The following is a 10,000-nucleotide window of genomic DNA, read 5'->3' as shown; positions in this document are numbered from 1 at the left end:
TTGTTATAATTATTATTATTATTATTATTATTATTATTATTATCATTATTGTTATTTTTGTTACTATTATTTTTTTTTATTATCATTAATTTTTTTTTTATCATCATTATTATTATTATTATTATTATTATTATTATTATTATTATTATTATTATTATTATTTTATTTTTGTTTCTTTTTTATATATGTTTCTCTGTTGGTCTACTTCTGTTTGTCTCTGTCTGTCTGTTTGTTTGTCTGTCTGCTTCCTTTCTCTTTCCTCCTCTCTCTCTTGTTTCTCTTTCTCTCTCGCTTTCTGTTTCTTTCTCTCTCGCTTTCGCTTCATTTCTTCTCTCTCTTTCTCTTCTCTCTCTCTTTCTTCTCCCTCTCTCTTCTCTCTCTTCTCTCTCTTTCTCTCTCTCTCTCTCCTCTCTCTCTCTCTCTCTCTCTCTCTCTCTCTCTCTCTCTCTCTCTCTCTCTCTCTCTCTCTCTCTCTCTCTCTCTCTCTCTCTCTCTTCTCTCTTCTCTCTCTCCCCCTCTCCCTCCCCCCTCCTTCGCCCTCTCCCTCCTACTCCCTCCCCCCTCCTCCCTCCCTCCCCCAACCTCACCCTTTCCGCCTTAATCCCGTTTCGCCCTCTCTCCCTCCCCCCCTACTCCCCCCCCCCCCTCCTTCCCCCCTTCCCCCTCTTCCCTTCAGGAAAGCCTCAGTTATGTCGACGATTTTCCTGTTTTCCTTGACATCCTCACTTCCGCTTTCTCTCTCTCCGTTTGTTTCGTTTTTCGTCTTTCCTGCTTGGATTTTTCTCTTTGTTTTGTGTTGTTTTTTTCTTTGATTTTTCTATAGTTTTTTTTATTTTCTTAATTTTATATATATATATTTTTTTTTTTTTTTTTTTTTTCTCTCTGATTTTTTCCTTTTTTCTTTAATTTTCTCTTTTTTTTATTCCTTTTTGTTTTTGCTTTTTTCTTTCTTTCTTTTTTCCTTCTTGATTTTTTCTTTTTTTCTTCTTTTTTATTTTACTTTTTTTCTTTTCTTTCTTTCTCTATTTTCTTATTCTTTCTCTCTCTTTCCTGCTCTGTATATTTCGTCCCATCTGTATGTATATGTAGATATAAATACATTGATAAATAAATAAATAAATATAGGAGTAAATAAAAAAAAATGTGTGTGTGTGTGTGTGTGTGTGTGTGTGTGTGTGTGTGTGTGTGTGTGTGTGTGTGTGTGTGTGTGTGTGTGTGTGTGCGCGCGTGCGTTGGGTGTGTGTTTTATATGTGTGTATTCATATACATGTGCATATATTACCCGTTTCATACATGTTCCTATGAAAACACACACACACACACACACACACACACACACACACACACACACACACACACACACACACACACACACACACACACACACACACACACACGTGACTCATATATACATATACACTTATACACTGATATACATGCTTGCTAATGGTTGTGTTGCCATTATTGTCATTATTTCATCCTTTTTATTGAGATTATTGCTTCTATATTAACATCATTTGTGTTGTTTGTCATTATTTTGCCTCATAAGTATCTTTATCATTATAATTGTCATTATCGTTAAGTCATAATTATTATGTGTATCACTATCATCATCTTCATCGTTATTCTTGCCAATGATAATGATGTTGATGGTCATTATCACCATCATCAGTATCATTATCCTCACCGTCATTTTTTTTTTCAAATTTTCTTATTTATTTATTCATTTATTATTATTTTTTTTACAGTTATATCCACCCCTATTTCGACGACAACCAGTGTTTCCAACATAAAAATCCACCACACACCATATTTTCAATCAAACAAATTTACCACCAATACAAATAAAAAAGTAAACATTTCTCTCAACAGACATCAAAGAAGAAGAAGAAGAAGAAGAAGAAGAAGGAGAAGAAGAAGAGGAAAAAATCGACCGTGACAACACCACAAGCTAAGCAGTGTTACCAATCGAGGGAAGGTTATTCTCACCGTGGACACGAGGGCGATGGATATTTTCACCCCAGTTTCGGCGCTGTTTGAAGATGCCGAGAGAGAACTGTGAGTATTTTGCGCTAATGTCATTTTACGGAGGAAACACGCACAGCATACGTTCACGCGCACGCTCACACGACTCGCACGCGCATTTGCATACGTTCACGGGCACGCTCACACGACGCGCACGCGCTCACGCACACGCACACGCACACGCACACGCACACGCACACGCACACGCACACGCACACACACACAGACACATACACACGCACAAGAAGAGAAAAAAGAGAGAAGAGAGAGCGGGGAGAGGGAGACAGACAGACAATGTGCTTAATATGTTTATATGCGATATACATATTTACCAGGTACATATGTATAGATGAAAAGACACACACACACACACACACACACACACACACACACACACACACACACACACACACACACACACACACACACACACACACACACACACACACACAACACACATACACACACACGCACACACATATATACACACAAAGATTTATGTGTTTCTGCATCATGCGTATGTTTACCCGTTTACCCCTATATAGATTTTTTTTTCTCATGTAAGAGTATGTCAAGGTAAGTCGTATCGGGAATAAGAAAAAACAAACGATAATTACGAGGAAATAATTTATATTTAGAATAAAAACCGAAAAGACCCTTTAGTTGGCGCTTCTCGACTTTTTTTTTTGTCTTTTCTTTACGTCTCCAAGGAAAGCCGGAAGATTTTGAGCTTTTGTAGGTAAGATCTTGGTAGGGTCTTTCAGCAGACTAGGAACACGGGGGTGACGAGACGCACATGCCATTGGCACACACACGCACACACACACCACACATACGCACATACGCACACACACACACACACACACACACACACACACACACACACACACACACACACACACACACACGCACGCACGCACGCACGCACACACACACACACACACAGGCGCGCGCGCGTCTAGATATACACATGAACTGTAGACCGTTGAAGATCGAGGGGGGGAGAGGGTATATGGGCACGGATAATGGTATTGATAATAGCATTAACAATGATAATAGTGATGGTAATATCAATAGTAGTAAAAGTAATAGTATTGATAGTAATAATAATGGCCGTAATAAACGTAGTATTAGTCGTAATGATATAGTAGTAATCATAATAACATTTATTAATAAAAGATCATGACGATGATAATGATTTTTTTTTATTTTTTAACGGTAGGTTCATGTCTGAGCCGCCGTGGTCACAGCATGATACTTAATTGTAGTTTGCATGTTGTGATGCTCTTGGAGTGAGTACGTGGTAGGGTCCCCAGTTCCTTTCCACGGAGAGTGCCGGTGGTACCTTTTAGGTAATCATTCTCTCTATTTATCCGGGCTTGGGACCAGCACTGACTTGGGCTGGCTTGCCCACCCAGTGGCTAAATAGGCAATCGAGGTGAAGTTCCTTGCCCAAGGAACTTCATCGTATCTAGGTTCGATTTACCGAGAATTATGTAAATCAGCGCGCGTGCTCACATACGCGCGCGGGCGATGCGTGTGTGCATGGCCGCACCCACGCACTCGCATGCGTCGATTGGTGTGTGCACTTGCATTGATTTATATATATATATACATATATACATAAATATATACATTCGTGTGATGATAATGATAGTGATATTAATAATTACAGTGATAACAATAAAAACAACAACAGCAATGATAATAATGATGATAATGATAATTATGATAATAATGATGACAGTAATAATAATAATCATCATCATCAATAACGGTATGCTCATTTTTGAGCAGCCGTGGACCTCTCCACCATCCTTCGCCACTCAACTCGATCTTGCGCTTTTCTTTCCACTTGTACCATTGACAACCCGCAAATATCTTTGAAATAATAATAATAGGAATAGTAATAACATACAGTGATGATAGTATATGTAGTGAGAAGGGTAGTAGCAGTAGTAGTAGTAGTAGTAATAATAGTAGTAGAATAGCAGTAGTAGTAGTAATAGTGGTAGTAGCAGTAGTAGTAGTAGTGATAGTGGCAGTAACAGTAGTAGTAGTAGTAGTAATAGTATTAGAATAGCAGCAGTAGTAGTAATAGTAGTAATAGTAGTAGTAGCAGTAGTAGTAGTAGCAGAAAAAGACGAAGGAGAAATAGAAATTATATATATATTATAAACGTTGTTTTTATTATTATGGTCCAAAAATATACCTCTAAGTGGGTAGGCTTCCAACATTTCTCCAGATGCCCCAGCTGCATGCGCTCACTTACGCTTGTCATTGACCAAATGTGACACGTGGCAGTGCCCCTCCCCCCATAAATATATATATATGTATATATATATATATATATATATATATATATATATATATATATATGTATAATTTTTTTCTTGTGTGTGGTGGGAGGGATACGCCACTGATTGTAGACACACAGACGCAAAGACACAAACATAGATACACACAGGCACGCACGGACGGACGCACGCACGCATGTACGTACGCACGCCTGTACGTACGCAAACACACACACACACACACACGCACACACACACACACACACACACACACACACCACACACACACACACACACACACACACACATACTGCACCCCCACTCCCCCACACACACACTGACATCATAAAAACTCACATATTACTAAACACAAAAACACATGAAATGACACACTCTACCAACCAACAAAAAAAAAAAAAAAAAAAAGTATCCGAAGTGTCAACATGGTACAATTACTCAACGTATAAATAGTATGGAGAATCCGTAAAAAAAAAAAAAAAAATCTTAAGTATGCCGTCGAAAAAAGAAAAAAAAAAAGGTCGTCACGTTTTCTATGAGATGATGGGAAACTATCCAAGATTTTTGACAGGAGTTCGTCCACTATGCAAATTTCATCCGTCATGCACTGTCGGCAAAAATCTGGGCAGTTGTTTTTGGCTCAATTACGAGGAATGGCCGTTTATATGTGTCTTAGCGTCATGCAGTCACGAGATAATGCATGGTAAAATGTTTTTTTAGTTTTGTTAGAAAAAAATTATTATTACTGTTATTATGAAAATTTTTCTCACCATTATTACGATATTATCATTATTGTTATTATTATTATTATTATTATTATTATTATTATTATTATTATTATTATTTATTTTATTTTATTTATTTTTTTTTTATTATTATTATCATTATTGCTACTATTATCATATTCGTCATCATCATTATCATTATTAGTATTGTTGTTGTTTTTGTTATTATTATTATCATTATTATCATTATCATTATTATTATTATTGATCTAATGATCTACAACGTAAATTCCTCATTTATTTTTGGACGCCGTAATGACAAAGTAAAACCCACGTGTCATGTCATGTGGCTGTCATACGTCCAACTAGAATAAAAAGAGATAATAGTAAAGAAAAAGAGAGAGAGAAAAAAAAAAAAAAAAAAAAAAAAAAATATTCTTAAAAGGTCATAGGGTCTAAGACCATTTTTGACTTTTTCTTAAAAAAAAAAAAAAAGATAAATCAAAAATACTACAAATATTTCCTAAAGAATCCTATAGACTAGCCGCGCCATGATGGAAAAAAACACCCTTCCAATAAGGAAAGGAATTTAACAGAATGTTTTTCTCTTTTTTTTTGAAGCGTAATGAGACCATGAGAGAGGAGGAATGGCGGCGTGAAGGGGTACGCGCTTAAACCGTATATTTCGAGTGACAGACACATTCCTCGAGCTGCGCCTCCAGATACTTTCTATTTCGAGTGCGGTCACTACCTCTTTCTCTGTCTGTCTCTGTTTCTGTTTTTGTCTGTCTGTTTCTTCGGGTCTCTGTTTCTGTTTGTTTGTCTTGTTGCTGGGTTGTTCGTTCGTTTGTTTGTTTGTGTGTGTATGTGTGTGTGTATGTGTGTGTGTGTGTGTGTGTGTGTGTGTGTGTGTGTGTGTGTGTGTGTGTGTGTGTGTGTGTGTGTGTGTGTGTGTGTGTGTGTGTGTGTGTGTGTGTGTGTGTGTGTGTGTGTGTGTGTGCGTGCGTGCGTATTCGTGTGTCTGTGCGTGCGTGCGCGTCCAAGCGTGTGCGTACGAACTTACGTACAGACGCGAGTGAATTAGCACCTACACACTGCGCCCCTTTTCCTTCCTCCCGACAGAGACACGTGGGCGGAGGACAACAGGAGCCTGCAGAAGGACATCGACAGCCTGCGGGAGCTGGTGAGGACGCTGACGGCCAACGCCAGGCAGATTCACCGCGAGTCGGACGCGCCCGGGCAGGTCTCCTTGGCAGTTGACCCGCAAGTGGTGAGTCGCGCTGGCTCTGACGATGACAGGGATTTTTGGGTCTTGCTGTTGAATGTATTAACGCACACGACACGCACACGCACACGTACACGCACACGTACACGCACAGCACGCACGCACCACCACACACACACACACACACACACACACACACACACACACACACACACACACACACACACACACACACACACACACACACACACACACACACACCACACACACACACACACACCACTCCACACACCCACACAAACACACACACACACACACACACAACACACACACACACAACACACACACACACAACACACACACACACACACACACACACACACACACACACACACACACACACACACACACACACACACACACACAGAGTTATTTTTCTATCTCGTATTTATTTCATTGGCTCAGTTACTTATCGCTAATATACACTGTACAGTCTAGTTCTAAAATTCTTAATTATTACTGTTTTAAGAATGTTAAGAATACACCCAGCCAAAAAAAATATATAACAAATATTAATAATAAAAAAATATATGAATAAATATAATGCAAGAAAAATACAAATATATTCACAACCTGCATATATTATTTATACTGGCACCCAACAGCCAATTGGAACGTTAATGAAAGGCAATTAATTTCACTAACTACCCGGAACCTGCTCCCCCATTTTCGAAATACGGATGGAGGTCCAACCATAGCATACCAGAGCTGCCACAGATGCGTTGGACCCTAACATGTATCTGTATCTCTAAATACCTTTGACTGGGTTCTGTAAGCCACAGTTTAACACGTTCGCACGCACAGACACACAGACACACAGACACACACACACACACAACACAGACACAGACACAGACACAGACACAGACACACACACACACACACACACACACAACACACACACACACACACACACACACACACACACACACACACACACACACACACACACACACACACACACACACAACGAGAACACTGCAATACAATAATAACTTGAGATTAAGTAATATATATATATATTTTTTGAAAAAGTAATATATCCATTTTCCTCCAGAAACTGAGAATGGGGAATACCAGGAACATAGCCAGCTTATTCGAAAAACAGAAGGGCAAACCAGGACTTCCCACAGGAGCTCTGCAAGGTCAAAGGTCAACCAAGGTCACCAGTGTCTATAGGAGATCAGTCCCCTATAAAACGCATGTGCCTGAAATTCGATTTTCGTCTCATATCTAATTTATATATATATATATATATATATATATATATATATATATATATATATATATATATATATATATATTATATATATAAACACACATGATTTTCAGTTTTACAAGAAATTTGTAGATCTCCACCTCACAATTAAATGTCTTATTGTTGTCATTTTCATTTTTATACGTTTTTGTATTTTACAATCAAGCGTTAGAAATTTGGCTTTGCGATTGCTTCTCGCCTTCACCTGTTCCGTCATTGCCTAAACCAGTTTTGCGTCTCCGTTATGTGCTGATTTTAATTTAAGTGGTTTGCGTGTTAAGTTTTGTGTCTTCTATTTCCCTGTCACTGATTTTTTTTATGACTGTTTTTTCTTATTACATTGTATAGTGAAAAAATTGATGCGGATCTCATATTAAATGAAAAGGATTGGGTAAAGATGCTTAGGTAACCTAGAACAGAAGAAATGTTTTTTCCAAATTTCTACTTAAATTATTATTTTATTATTATTATTATTATTTATTATTATAATTTTTTTTTTGTAATTTCCAATATTCAAAATAAAGATGAAGTTTGGTATTCTTATCTTGATTTACCTGAAGTTTCAATTATAAAATGGCAAGAAATATATATAATGATGCAGAAAATACTCATAATATATGTCACTCTAGACCTCAGAATTTTAAAAAGGAAAGAAAGAAAGAAAAGAAAAAAAAAAAAAAAAAGAAAAAAGAAAAAAGAAAGAAAAAAAAAGAGAGAGAAAAAAAGAAAGAATGAAAGAAAAAAAGGTTCAAGCTGATAAAAAAAAAAAAAAAATCTTACTTCAAGTGACTGGTATGAGATATAAAGTCTAATGAAAGTCTTATCAACATCTTTAGAGTAATCTAACTACTAAAAGGTGACGGACAATCTTTTACCTAGTGTGCTAACAATATTGGACCTTCTGGACCACCCAAAGAAATTAAACAAACGATTAAGAAAGAAAAAAAATATATATACCTAAAGAAAATGTATAATCAAGAGAGGAGGAGGAGGAGAAGGAGGAGGAAAGAGAGAGAGAGAGAGAGAGAGAGAGAGAGAGAGAGAGAGAGAGAGAGAGAGAGAGAGAGAGAGAGAGAGAGAGAGAGAGAGAGAGAGAGAGAGACAGAGAAAGAGAGAGAGAGAGAGAGAGAGAGAAATAAATAATTATAATAATAATAATAATAATAATAATAGGAGAAGCAAGAGGAAGAAGAGGAGGAGGAGGAAGAGGAAGAAAAAGTATGAGAAAAAGTCAAATGTCAAGATTATTACATAATATAAAGAATCCTGCATATCTGGCACATAGGATATAGGATAAGGAATCCTCAAACAATTAATATATCATTTTCTGAATTACTCAAGCACAAAGATGTTATTGACAGTATTCAGATGATTTTTCTGTACATAAATTTTGTAAGAAAAGTTTCATAATTAGCAATAAACACACTTCTATTTTTATTCTTTTTGTATATTTTCAGCTGTCCGAATAAACGATTTGTTATCAATATTGCCATTATTATTATTCTCATCTTTTATATGCAGGTATATGCTCCCCAAATTTTTTAATATATGTTTTTCACATCTAAAAAAGCTTCAATACCATCAATACCAAAAAGTCAGTTCAAGTTTTCATGAAAAAGACCATAACTTAAAACAAAACTATTATATCTTCACATTAAAACTAACACAGCTTATTTTCTTTTATTATTGAACATCATTTAATAACTTTATCTAACCAATACTAGTAGCAAAGTTCCTTACAAAAAAAATAAAAATAAAAGTAAGCTTGAACTTTAAAAAGATTTAAAACTTTCTTGGACACAACACTCCTTTAAAGATATTCCCTGAATCAATATTCTACAGCTTGGAAGATGAACATATGTCATTAACCCAATGACTACGGATTTATGTACCGTCTCCTGTAGTTTTTAATGAATTTTGTCACATACAGATGGCTCCACGTGTGCTCAGCCGGCAAGGAGTCTATCAGTAGGTCCTTGTGACTGCTCCCGATTTCCCCATTCCTTGAAATTGTGGAAAAATGCGTGTTTCTTTATAATACTATTGATAGTGACACTGTTATTATTCTTATTGATATTATGATTATAATAAATTGTTATTAAAATCTTGGTAACATTAAAAGACAGTGAAATAATACAAAAGAAACTTTCCAAAAATCAAGGAAAAAGATCAACAGGTGAGATAGGTAGGACTAATGACTGACTCCTTGGTGACACTTTTTTTCAGCAATTTCAAGGAATGGGGAAATCAGGAGCCGTCACAAGGCCTCCTGATAGACTCCTTGCTGGCTGAGCATGTGTAGAGCCATCTATGTGTAAATACAATAAACAAACTTGTATTACAGTGGGCATGGCGTGTATTCTTGTCATCTGTGCCGATTGGGTTGAACAAA

This window comes from Penaeus monodon, chromosome 18, assembly GCF_015228065.2.
Source record: "Penaeus monodon isolate SGIC_2016 chromosome 18, NSTDA_Pmon_1, whole genome shotgun sequence".
NCBI lineage: Eukaryota > Metazoa > Arthropoda > Malacostraca > Decapoda > Penaeidae > Penaeus > Penaeus monodon.
The sequence above is the reverse complement of the archived record's forward strand: the minus strand, read 5'-3'. Positions refer to the sequence as shown.